The sequence below is a fragment of the Brassica napus genome, unplaced genomic scaffold (assembly GCF_020379485.1).
Source record: "Brassica napus cultivar Da-Ae unplaced genomic scaffold, Da-Ae ScsIHWf_1817;HRSCAF=2453, whole genome shotgun sequence".
Classification (NCBI taxonomy): domain Eukaryota; kingdom Viridiplantae; phylum Streptophyta; class Magnoliopsida; order Brassicales; family Brassicaceae; genus Brassica; species Brassica napus.
The window spans coordinates 488,700-501,961 of NW_026015233.1; the positions used below are offsets into that span (position 1 = coordinate 488,700).

Here is a 13,262-nt window from a genome sequence, read left to right on the forward strand (position 1 = left end):
ACCTAGGATAACACTTGTTGAACTTGTTCGCTTTTCCTTACCATTAGTCTTGATCCAAGTGTTAGGCTATTTGGGTAAAGCCTATACTTTATGGTTGTCTGGACCGTCAAAACCCCTGAAAGGTCCAATCACAGGTTTGCTTCTTATCCCATTATGTGTTGTGTGCATTTTTAAAATTTTATGAATGATTGAAAAAAAAAATTATGTGAATTGTGATCAAGGTTTCGTAAGAGACCTTGCCTATGGATGGAATTCTCCGTCCATATTGTGTTTGATTCGGGAACATCACATAGTTGTAGTTCCTGAGCGATGTCATAGTATTAGAGATGATTCACTTTTGTGAATTCAAGTCTACCGTTCTTATTTGGAAGTATTGGCTGCCAGTTAAATTTTATGGCATGCCTTTCCCCATTCTTTTGTACTTCCATTAGAGCGGTGTGTTTCTATCTAGACTGAGATTAGCTATCTAGTTACCGAGCTCAATTAGGATATTAAGGAAAGAAGTCTTTTGAAGAGGACCGGCTATTGTTGGCCTACAATGGTATTCTACCAAGTGTTCGAGTATCACTCAAATCAGTATGGCGTGTTGAAGAACTTTTGGGAAAAGGTGAAGAAGTATACTCTAGTAACTTGGTTGTTTAGAAAGTAGAAGATGAAAAGGAGCAGAGTAGAAGACAGTCTGATAATCAGGAAAGATGAAGATGTGGTTAAGGAGGCATTGAAAGGATGGTCGACATCTAAAAGTAACATGTTCAATATTCTTGTTGAACCTGGATTCGCTGCAATAGCCTAGGGATCTCACCAAGTGGTTCTTGCCGAGTTCAAGTAGTAGTTAGAGGATTATGAAGAGGGTCTCAGATAGATCAGAAGTGTCAAGAATACAGTAAGTGAAATCATTCTTGGAATGGGTGAGTGTGTGTATTTGAGAGTAGCACCCTTGGTCAGAATCATGTTGGCGTGATTGATCGTGCATGTTCTTGTTTGATTGTTGCACGGTTAATCAAGTTATAATTGACCAGACTGGAGATGTTACATTCACGTATGGCACATCACCTCACGTTCCAAATTTCATGTTGTTGTTATGGGGGAAAGCCAGATAGAAAAGGTTGAGAAGTGATAGTCTACAGATACAAGATTGTTAGAAAAAGTATGCAGACCGCAGTTGACAAGAATTGTGCAGAGTAAAGAATTTGGTTATCTTGAAAGTGACTCCTCAGAAAAGGAAGGATCGGTTGGTGGAATCAAGGGATCGACCATGAGTTGTTTTGATATGGGCAGATTAAAATAAGGCCAGAACTCCTTTCAAAGACTGTTCAGTCAAGAGTGTACAGCTACGTTTTCAGAATTCGGGGACGAATTCTTTTGAGGGGGGAAGAATGTAATAACCCTCACGAGCAGATAGAATTTTGGTCGAGAAAATTCTTTAAGATCAGTTTGAAGCTTGATTGATCAGAATTTAAATAAAAATCGACCCGATAAATTAATGCCTCGGCGGGACTGTCTTGTGGTCGAAAGACCTTCCCTTGATAGTTTGGTCGAGTCTTATATATATTTTGGTCGGATTTTTATTAAGCTGAACGAGATTTTCCAAGAGCCAAAGGACAAGGAATATTTGGTCGAAATATTATTCAGAATTATCAACCAGCTTCCTTAATAATCTTGACCCGTCTAATGCCATAACCTCCTAAGCCAGCATGCTAGTTTACTTATCAAGTCACATGTCATGCACCTTCCTGCTTGCTTGCTTATGTAGTAATGGGCACATGCAAGTCACAAGCTGCTTGTTGTGCTTGCTAATTAATTCAGTCACATGATTGTCACCAGCTGCTTGCAGCTTTCTTAATGTGAAGGAAAGGAGAACTGCTTGGCTGCTTAGAATGATGAAGCTTGTCACCACCTGTCCTTGCACAACTTAGCTTTGTCCTGAGTGAAACCCTCAGGTCAAGTAAGGTCAGAACCAATTTTAACCTTTCCCCACCTGCTTGGTCGTCCATAACAACAAGAAAGCAGAGACAATATTCAGAGAAAATCAGTGAGAAAGATTGAAAGAAAAATCTGAGAAAAATCAGAGAAAATTCAGAAAACTCCTTGGATGATTTTTCTTCATCACCTTAGTTCAGTCTGATGATGTGTGGAAGATAAAAAGGTGAGATATTCAGAATAAAACCTAGGTCTTGTTCTGTTCCTGATCTGAACTGAAGCTTGATGTCTCTTTGAAAACAGTCCAGCTGTGAGCTAAGCTTGAAGAATAGAATCATATGAGTTCATCTGGCCACCAGTTGTTGTTGTAAGCTTCAGTCTCTTGTCTCAGTCATCTCTTGATCAACATCAGATGTTTTTTAGTTAAGCTGTTGTCATTGATCAATTGTCTAAGAATTTCTTCGGTTCAGATTTAATTATTTTGGATTAATAAATAAATCAGTTTGCTAGAATAGAATTATATCATCTATTATGAACTGATGGGATTTAATCTGAACTGAACTGGTCATGATCATGGTCTGAACTACACCTGAGCTGAACTGATTAACCTTGTTATAAACCGAGCCGGTAGGAACTTATTTAAATATCTTCTTCAGAACTGAACTGTTGGATTGAAGATCATGCTTTGAACTGCTCTGTTCCTGGTCAGTGGTCGAGTAAAGTTGAAGGATAAGACTGGTTCATCAAGTAGAACCGTTTTCTGCCTAGGCAAGAACTTGATCATGGACTGATCATTTTTTTAGAACCACCTAGCACAAGTGTAAGCTAATGAACTGAACCGAGTGACTAAACCTAGTACTTGTGTTCTTTTTTGATGAGTTGGTTTTGGAGTTGTGCTAGATCGGTCCAGTCACTTTTTGTAGCTGCTCAGTCACTTGGTTTGAATTCAGATATCAAGGAGAGTGGTCGGATCAGTAAGATAATTGTGATCGTTCTGAATCTCAAGTGTATCAGAAGTGGAGTGTGATTAGCTTGAGCTCATGTCTAGTCTACCTTAGCCAATCTCAAGGACTAGAAGGTGATTCTAGATAGATGGTTGATCAATACTGATTGTAGATGATTGATTGGCTTTGTCTCTTGATCAAATATTGAATTGGTGAGGTGTTTACTTAATGTAAACACTTATTAAATATTTATGAATGATCATAGAGGTTTATTCCAAACCTTAGTACTTGTTCTCAAGTGGTATATGTATAGTATTAAATATATAAGTATAAATCACGTGAAGTCTTATTGTATACTCACTCTCCCGAGAGTTCCCGCATTACTGTGAATTGTTCCTGCGATACGGAACAAGGTCACGAAGACACGATGATGGGGTCGCACCATGGAGGCCGTGTAACTGCATCCAGCATTAGATGTTCGATCTTGGAATATCTAATGGAGATGATGGTTATTTTTATTTCCCCGCTAGACCCGGTTAGCCTTGGTGGGTTTCCGAGTTTAATATATATATATATATATTATAAGTATGAGTGAAGGGCGGGTGTCGTGGAGATGATGTTTAAGATAAGATTCACATCGATGAAACTATAGGCCTTATATATGTATTTTTATTAGTTATGGAATATATTTCCACTGCATACAAATGAAGTTGATTGCTTGAGATATTATTAATATATGTTGGGGTGCGGACTAGGCTCAGTGAGTAAACTAGTTACTCATGACTCATTTGTGATGCACGTAACCAGTAGACGGGAGACCTTACTCTAGGACGGGAAGGAACATCATTAGCCAGCGGTAGTTTTATTATCTTTGCAAAGTCATTTTGATATATCTTATGTATAAGATTTTTGGACCGAAAACCTCGAGGTTAATTTATAACAAATTTTCAAAGATGCTTTTAAATGATATATAAAGAATGTTTTTAAAGTACGGGTTCCATATGATATTAGTCCTTGTCCGGACGAACTAACTATCGGGTATTGCTTTTTTGGGTTGAAAAGCTTAGAGTGATATCTGATAGGAGCGTTGGTGTTCTTTGGTTGTTAGTCTAAGGTGATCAAAAGTATTCTGAGAACCTCGGATCGACCATCGAGGAACATCGACCGTGTCATTTCCGGTCATCTACGATCGGGGGTGTCACAGGGGTGGTTCTCCGTTGTGAGGGAGAGTTTGCTTCCTCGGAAACTACATTAGCCGGGCACCCTGAGTCAACGACAAAGCGACAAACCTTTCCTTTGATGGTGCAGGTGGAGCTGAAAAGAGCTGTCCGTTGAACTGCTTCACTTGATTTAAGGGCAAAACAATTGCGTCGTAACATAAGCCGAGTGCCCGTGCCACCGCTCAACTCCTCTTCGTCGATATCATCAAATTGCCCATCCTCCGTGTCGTATATGGGATCTCCCAGCAGGTCTCTGTCATTTGCCATGAGGCCCCGACGTCCAGCGTTAGGACAAGCTGTTTGTCTATGTTCGGCTTCTCCCCACGTAAAACACCGTAAAGCGTTAGTGCGAGCTGGTGGTTGTGAATCATTGGTGTTGGTAGCTGCGTTGGTTTCCGTTGGGCGATTATTCCCGCGGGTAATGTTCGTTGAATCTAGGCCCAAAGATGTTTTGCTATCGTATTTGACCGTATTGTTGCATTGCCGTGAGTTTCCCGTCCACGCGTTTGCCGTGTACCGCGTTTGTTGTTCGACCAATAAAGCCTGTTGCTTAGCTTCTGCCACCGAACTCAGGTCGAATTGGTGTAACATGGTCTGTAGTTGCGGACGTAAATCTGCAATGAATCGCGCAACAAGCCGATCTTCAGAATCGTGGATGTCTACACGAGTTAGTAGTTGATAGAACTCAGTCGCGTAGTCGTCCACCGAACGATTGCCTTGTCGAATGTTATGAAACTTTTGAAACAGCAGGCGCTCAAAATTATAAGGGATAAATGTTTTGCGCATGTGTTTCTTAAGTTTATCCCAAGAGATGATTTTGTCTTTTCCGCGACGGTTACGTGAAACCTTTAGTTGATTCCACCAAGACGCAGCGTGACTGCGGAATCGAGTTGTTGCATAGGGAACATGCTTTTTTTATTGGGACTTCTTTGAACTCAAGGAATTCATCGACGTCTACCAACCAATCAAGAAGTTCTTCCGGTTGTGATCCATCATGGAATCGGGGATGTCTACCTTGATCCCAGAAAACCAACGGGAATCATTATCATTCATGTGTCGTTGTCGCCGAACGGGTTTTCAGCATCGTAATCGTCATTTTGTTCCTCGAACACCGGGTTATTGCGACAATGTTGACGTTGCGGTGGAGCTGCTGGGGCGGCGTTCGCGGCATTGGCGCGAAAGCGGCTTGAACTCCGGCCTGGACTCCAGCTTGAATTGCTTCAGCCATCGTTCGTCCCATATTATCTTGAAAGTTCTCCTGAAAATCTTCCAGGAATTGTTGCACCTGTGTCCATTCGTTTGGACGAGGTCCCATTGAAACCGAAGATCGATAATCACGACTGAAACGTAATTAAAAAGGTCTCTCATACCAATTGACGGAGCGGAAGTACCGTCTAGTAACCGATAATGCAAAGATATCGTTGAATTCTGAGAATGCCTGCTATCTAAGCATTCTTAAAGCCGTTGAATTCTTATAGAATGCCCAGAAGTAAGGATTCAAGAGTTTCTTAACACCAAAGCTCTAGTTTATTAATCAATAATTCAAAAGTTGTATCTCTCACAAAGCCGAGATGATACTATATATAACGACATAGAAAACCTAAACTTAAAAGATATTGGATCATATGATCCTTATCGGAAAAGGAAAGAATAAAGACAATAGGAAAAGGAAACAAAACCAAAACCTAAGCGTAAGAGGATGTACGCTACATCAGTTATGCACACAGTGAATGTGTTCCAGGTCTGTGATATACCTTGGATTAGATCCATTTTTATCCATGGTATAAAAGTATTTTACTATATATATATCTATGTTTTCTACTCTTCTAGGTATGTTTTCAGGTTCAGGTGCATTTCGGAGTAAAGCTATGACTTTGGAGCATTTTGGAGCTTAAAGGACATTTCACCCGAGCTGACCACTTAGAGGTCGACGAGAGGAAGAACAATCGATCGATGCGCATCAGTGCTGACGATCGATATCAGGAAATGCCTCGACAGATGAAGATTAATATCGATCGATGTACACAAGTACCATCGATCGATGTCGAGACACCAGACGCGACATTTTGGATTCAGCAGACTTAAAAACCAAGGCCAAGCCTAATTACCAAAATGCCCTGACGAGTTTTTAACCTAGTAGAATATATACTGCCTAAGTGTTTTGACGGCAGGAGAGCTTTTCTAGACCTAGTTTTGTTACAAGTTTCATTTGGGAGAGAAGATCACTTGTGATTGGAACTCCTTGTTTATATTTCTTTTCATCTATACTATGAGTTTCTATTCCTTTATTGTTATGAATTGCTTTGCTATGTCTGTGTAGTTCAACTGTTAGATCCAGGGTTCAGATAGGTTTGTGGGATTAGCCCCAAACTATAGATCTGCCTTGTTGTGATATTCATGATAGATTTGTATTCATTGCTTGTTTTAGCCTTGCTAACTAGAACTTGATCATAGGATTGCATATTCAAGCACCCTTGTTATCCCATCCTGACATCTATCTATCATATTAGGACTGCTAGAGAGGGCTAACCGCCAATTTAGCATCTTAGTAGGGCATTTCATACTCGCGCATAGGCCTGGCTAGAACCCGTCGATCGATGTCCTCAACTGACTATCGATCGACGTTGGCAAAGGTGTATCGGTCGACGTCTTAATAGACCATCGATCGACACTCTCTCGTTGTCTGCATACTAACCGTTGAGACACGAGATCTAGTCTGTTAACCAGTGGTACATGCGACAGCTGATCACTGAGTTAAGCGAATGAGCTCTAATATATCATGCATGCAACAGTTAGACATCTATAGGTATTATAATCTCCAACACCTGAATAGTGGCCCTGCATCTAATATCATTTCCAACCAAGTTACATTTATTATTTACTCGCTTGTTACTATTGCTATTTCATTTAAACATTTGCAACCTTTAGAATTAATAAACACTAGATTTAATTGTTCCCTAGCTCCTTGTGGATTCGATATCTAAGTACTACATCTGAACCTCTTTTGATGAGAGTAACACTCCTTAAGGTAATTTAAGTGGTATCAAATTTGGCGCCGTTGCCGGGGAGCTTTGATCGCCATTAGATTTAGTTTTATTTATTCTTTTTCTTTTCTCTACCCCCTTTCTTATAATCTTTTTCTTGTCTTTTCAGGTGCATGCCCAGCGGTACCAGAAGCAACAAGGAGAAAGACTTGCTGTTCTCAGACGGTCCTGCTCATTTGGAACGCACCATCCGTAGAGGTCAACGTTCCACATCGCTCGACGCAACAACTTCGTCGTCGATCGATACGCACAACCAACCGTCGACCGACACCAGACCATCATCGTCGATCGATCCCTATCGTTCGACAATGATCGATACTACACCGCGTACGTCGATCGATACCGTGTCGTCAAAAATAGTAAAAATTATTATTCTAAAACATGACGAGAACGGAAACCTGTATGACCAGGCCGGTCATCTGCGTAATGCAACAGGTCAGAAAATAGATGCTCAGGGGACTGTAATCCCTGATGCTGATGCTACAGGAGCTGCTCAACCTGTAGATGAAGACGCTCGATCGAAACCACTGGCAGACTACAATCGCCCAGATGAGTACTATTCCAACAGATCAGCCATTCGACTTCCGGAGATTCAGAAGCAGAATTTCGAGCTGAAGCCTCAATACTACACTCTCGTGTCGCAGATACCCTACTCTGGGTTACCGCACGAGCATCCTATAGACCATCTGGAACGATTCGAGGATTTAATCGCTGCTATTCGGATGGAAGGAGTCCCCGAAGATTACCTGATGTGCAAGCTCTTCAGATACACGCTGAATGGAGAAGCGATGCACTGGCTTAGGCTGCAACCCACAGGATCTTTAACATCCTGGAGCGACATCAAGAATGCTTTCTTACAAAACTTCTTCGATGAGGCGCGCGCTGAAGAACTTCGGAACAAAATTTCCACATTCTCGCAGAAGGCTGGAGAGTCCTTCAAAGATGCGTGGATTAGATTTAGGTTCTTCCAGCGAGACTGTCCACACAACGGATTTAATGAAGTGCATCTGCTAAGAACTTTCTTCCGAGGTCTCGCCTTACAGTATCGGAATCCGTTGGAAGCTGTGAGAGTTATCGAAAACCTTGCTAACAGCAGCAGCACCAAAAACACTGACTCTGAACGGAAGAAGTCTGTAGCCTCTATCGGGAAGGAACAGATGGACGAAGTAAGAGCTAAGTTAGATGTGGTGCACGAGCTTCTTAGGAAGCAAGTCTGTTCAGCTGAAGGAGAAGTAGCAGATACGGAAGGAGAAGAAAATGTGAACTACATCGGAGGTACCGGATTCCAGAAATCTGGAAACCAGGGCGGAAACAGAAACTTCTTTGGAAATGGCCAAAGAAGTAAACAAAGTTCACAATTTCAAAAACCCTTCAACAACAGCAAGAGCTACTCGAACTCTTACTACCAAAATCCACCACCCCACACTCAGGAAAGCAAGATCGAAGAAATGCTTGATCGAGTACTGTTGGGACAACAACAAATCAACGTGGATTTCAACGGTAAAATAGACTCCGCCTACAACAATCTGAACACCAAAATCGAGACCTTAGGGACTCAGGTGAGAAAACTTGAAACCCAAGTAATTCAGACGGGCGAGACTATAAAGAGGCAAGAAGCTTTTGCTAGAGAGGCAAGAGCCGACAAAGGGAAACACCACGTAAATGCCATCATAGATGATGATTTCTGGCAACTGGTGAGAAATGAAAAGCTCGAGGAAGGAGACTTCGAAATCGAAAGCTCCATGAGTCTCGGCGGATCCGAATGGTGTCGATCGATGTCGATGAACTCGCATTGATCGACAGACCATGATGAAGATCGATGGATGGATTACTCCAGTCATCGATCGACGTCGTCCGCTAAATCGACTGATTGCAATGCAGATCGATCCATTTTATCATCAAATATGATAAAATCGATCGATCGGTTGAGCCAACCATCGATCGACAGAGTGAGTCCGACATCGATCGTCACAACATACCTCCCATCGATCGACAGGAACCTCTGACATACCGAGTGCGGTTACCCTCAATCGATAATGACTACATCAACGCACTCAGACCACCACCTAAACCATTAGCTAACCCACCCGAACCAAAACCCAACCCTTTAAATAGTTCACCAGAATCAGTTCAAGAAGAACAAGAAGCTGAAGGGAGAAGGTTAAGGAAAAGAAAGGAGAAGATTCCTAAAAACCTTAAGAGGGAAGCTAATGATAAGGAGATGGATGGTTTCACTAAAAGAATCCTCAGAATCCCAATCGAAAAACCTTTTGATGAAGCTTACTTCACACACCGGTTGTGGATGTTCTTCAGAGAAACAAAGGTAACTGAGGAGGAGAATGTTTCATCAAGTCAGAGAGAAGATGAAACACAGGATCACATTGACGAAGAAGAGTGATCCTGGGAAGTTTGCAATACCTTGTGTAGTCAAGGGTGTTGAATTTCCCCATTCAATGTGTGACACAGGAGCATCAGTTAGTATCCTCCCTAGGATCATGGCAGACCAGCTTGGTTTGACCATCGAACCTTCAACGGAATCCTTCACCTTCGTGGATCTTTCAGAGAAACGATCAGGAGGAATCATAAGGGATCTGGAGGTACAGATTGGTAATGCCCTTGTCCCTGTGGATATTCATGTCCTAGACATCGAGCTTAACTGGAACTCTTCACTTCTGCTTGGAAGATCTTTCCTAGCGACAGTAGGAGCTGTATGTGACATGAACAAAAACAAATTGTGTCTAACGCTCATAGACCCAAACATCCGCTACGACCCCATCCGACCTAAGAGAAAGGTCATTAATTCTGTGGATTACGGGAAAGAACTTGGCTTCATTGGCGCATGCCATTGTGGAGCAGAGTATGAATCAGAGTACGAAACAGAGTACTCGTAATCGATCGACACCCCAACCTTTCCATCGATCGATTCCAATGAGTCAACGGTGACCGATGACCGCAACAACACGTCACTCGACGTAATGCACCCAGTTGACCATTTCGCTTCACCTAATCATTGTTACCAACTTTTTCCTTCATACCTCCAAGCAAGAGAGGACATGATGATTATTCCATAGGCAGTTGGGCAGACAGTGGTTTCTGTCACACCCCCAATCCTGAGTAGGATTGTTGGGACGGCCATGGTGCGAGGAAACGTGCAAGCCAGTCTTAGGACATCAAGGCAAGCGCTCCATGGTCGAGAAAGAGGGTTAAGGACATAAGGAAACTTAGACTTAACCTTATACAAGCTAAGAGACAGCTAGGACGAGTAAGACGGTAGCTGGACGAAGTGGACAAGTAGCTCGGCCAGCTCAATGAAGCTAGGTTCAGTTCACTCCAGCTCAGTCCCTACTAAGTCAGCTCCACTAGCTGGACTACTAGCTCACTCAGCTGAGGCAGCTGAGAGTCAGCTCATCTCCGCTAGACGGACTGTCCGGGCTTTAGGCCGATGGTCCGGGTCCGGGTCAGTGGCGGGCTGTGAGGTCCGGCCATGAGGCCATGGGCTGTTGGGTCTTTGGACAAGGCCGTTGGCTAAGTCCAGGAGGCCTGGGGCGTGGGTTGGGCTTGTGACCGACCCCAAACCCAATCAGAAAGGGCGAAGGGATGCAAGTGGCCGAAAGGGGACAACCCTTGGCCGATGGTGCCCATTCGCTAGCAAGTCGTGCCTGTTCGTGGGGCAAGACTTACCCCCTCGTTTTCTATAAATATGGGGGCTCTCTGGTCGATTTCATTATCCAATTCCAGAGTAAAATACTCAGAGAAAAACGTAGAGAGAAAGAAAGAGAGAAAGAGAGAGTTCCGGCCAAGAGAAAGGCCGATTGTGGTGGTGTTGTGTTCCGGCGACTCTGATCGTTTGAGAACTAACTCCGGTCAAGAATGGGAGATCAAGACAAGGAGAAGAGCATGGAGAACCCAGACGTGGTTCACAAGGTATGTGATGGGCCGTGGCTCCATCAGACCGAACGGACGGTCCATGCGACCGCACCGCGGCTCTGCTCGGTTCCTAAGTCCCATCCGGCTCTCCTTATCTGTTTCAATTCGTTTCTCTTCTCTTCTCTCTGGTTAAACACGAAAGGTTGTGTTGGTTGAGTCCAAGGGACACGTCCCTAGGCTTTGGCCGAACATAATCAAACCGCTAGCCTAGACACGGGTCGGTTAGTGGGATGATCCGATCGCACCAAGACTGGGCGGTTAGGACGAACGGTTGGGAATGACCCAAAGGGCACGAGTTGTCAAGAGTCATGAGTGTCCAAGAGGCACGAATGGCCAAAGGGTGCATGTTCCAAACGGTGTCTTTCGGGACAGGTTAGGACCGATCCTTATGGATCAGCCTATGGCTTGTCTAGTTAAGACAAGGTCACGGTTTGTCTAAGCCAAGGTAGAGTCACAAGGTCTGACCGGTTGCTAAGCCTTCCGGATTAGGCTTGAGGCTTACTCGGCCGATTGGATCCAGGCCTAAGGCCGGATCAGGTAAGGGAGTCCGTTGGGCCATTGAGCCGGACTCCATTGGCCGGTCGCACCTAGATTCTATCCGGTTAGACGGATTGGTCTTTGGGGACGATCCGGATCTGTTCGTGTGTTCTGTTTATCTATTCTGGACTATCTATCTGATTCTAAGTCAAGGGGTGGTTGGTTGAATGACTTAGGATACGGTAGGTAGGTTCATACGTTTTATGATTATGTTGACTGAGGTTTATCTAAGTTCTAGGAACCAAGCCAAGCATTGTAGAATCAATCCGTTCTATTCTCGGTTATGATTAATGCTTATCTGGTTGTGGTTTCAGGAACTAAGGATGGTTCTGGTCAAGCCAAGGAGCCGTGAAGGCTCGGTCAGTGAGAGGCTGTGTAACGTGTGGTTAGATGATGCTAGGGATGAACTAGTGATTGTCTATGAGACTGTTAAGAAGTTGTGTATTGAATCTCATGTTTCTAAGTAATACAAAGTTTATACATTGTTATTCCGATGTGCAATCTGTTCCTTTGTTTATGAACCTCATATTTGAATATGACTTAGTAAATAAAAGACTTAAAATGGATCAAACAAGCAAAGAAATTAATAAGTAAGCCTGCGGACTCCATCAGGTCGAGAGGCCAGGGTTCGGGTCTTACAAGTTGGTATCAGAGCATGCTTGATTCTAGGATAGTTGGGTTATGCAGTCCACACACACACACACGCAGCCAGCTGATTAGGTCTCACGGTGAGGTTTGATTGCTTAGTCTAGGGATTGTTTTGTTCCGTTTATGTTAGTGTGTTTCATACTAACATTGTCTGAATCCTTAGGCTGGAAAAAGCAAGTCGGGAAAGTCCCGAAGGAGTAAGAAAACAGCCAGTCAGTCTAGTCAAGTGGCCATGGACGGGACCAATCTATCCGGATTGCAAACCGATCCGGCCGCGGCTGACACTAGAGACATGTTGCCAACTGATCAGGCTAACCTTACGGGGACGCAACAGGATGGTCAGGAACATCGGGAGAGTGATGAGGAAGTGGGATCCTCGAACGCTAACCGTGATGGTGACCAGCAAGAGAGAGTGGCCGATGGAACGGCTAATGTGCCCGCAACACTGTCCAAGGAGGACTTGTTAGAGGCCATGAAGGTAATGGGGACTCAGGTGGCGGCTATGGCTCAACTGTTCACGCCACTAGTGAACTCCTCGGTTGGCCAGGCTACGCCTGTGGCTACGCCTGTGGCTACGACCACCCCCAACACTAATGGTCCGGTTGTGGAAACGGTGGAGGTGATCGAGATCGATCCACCGGAAAAGTCTGAAAAGAAGGTGGACTATCTGAGTCTGCTTCAACATTTATCCAGGTTGGGTACGAAGCATTTCTCCGGTAGCACCGACCCTATTGTGGCAGACGAGTGGAGGAGTAGGCTGGTCCGAAACTTCCAATCAACTCGCTGTCCAGAGGATTACAGACGAGACATTGCGGTTCACTTCCTGGAAGGGGACACGCATAACTGGTGGCTTGCAGTGGACAAGCGCACCAATGGGAGTTTGGAAAGTTTTGCGGACTTTGAAGTTGAATTCAACCGCAAATACTTCCCTGCTGAGGCTTGGGATCGTCTGGAAGCTCAGTTTCTAGATTTTGCCCAAGGCCGCAGGACCGTACGAGAGTACGAAGAAGAGTTCAACCGGC

The 13,262-nt window shown here is 43.9% G+C and overlaps 1 non-coding gene across 1 annotated transcript; it reads right to left on the reverse strand.

Annotated features, from left to right (window-relative positions):
* Positions 1-8,016: 8,016 nt before the first annotated feature.
* LOC125599194 lies at positions 8,017-8,122 on the reverse strand. The gene has a single exon (XR_007333016.1). It is a non-coding gene; the product is annotated as a small nucleolar RNA R71 (small nucleolar RNA).
* Positions 8,123-13,262: the final 5,140 nt, after the last annotated feature.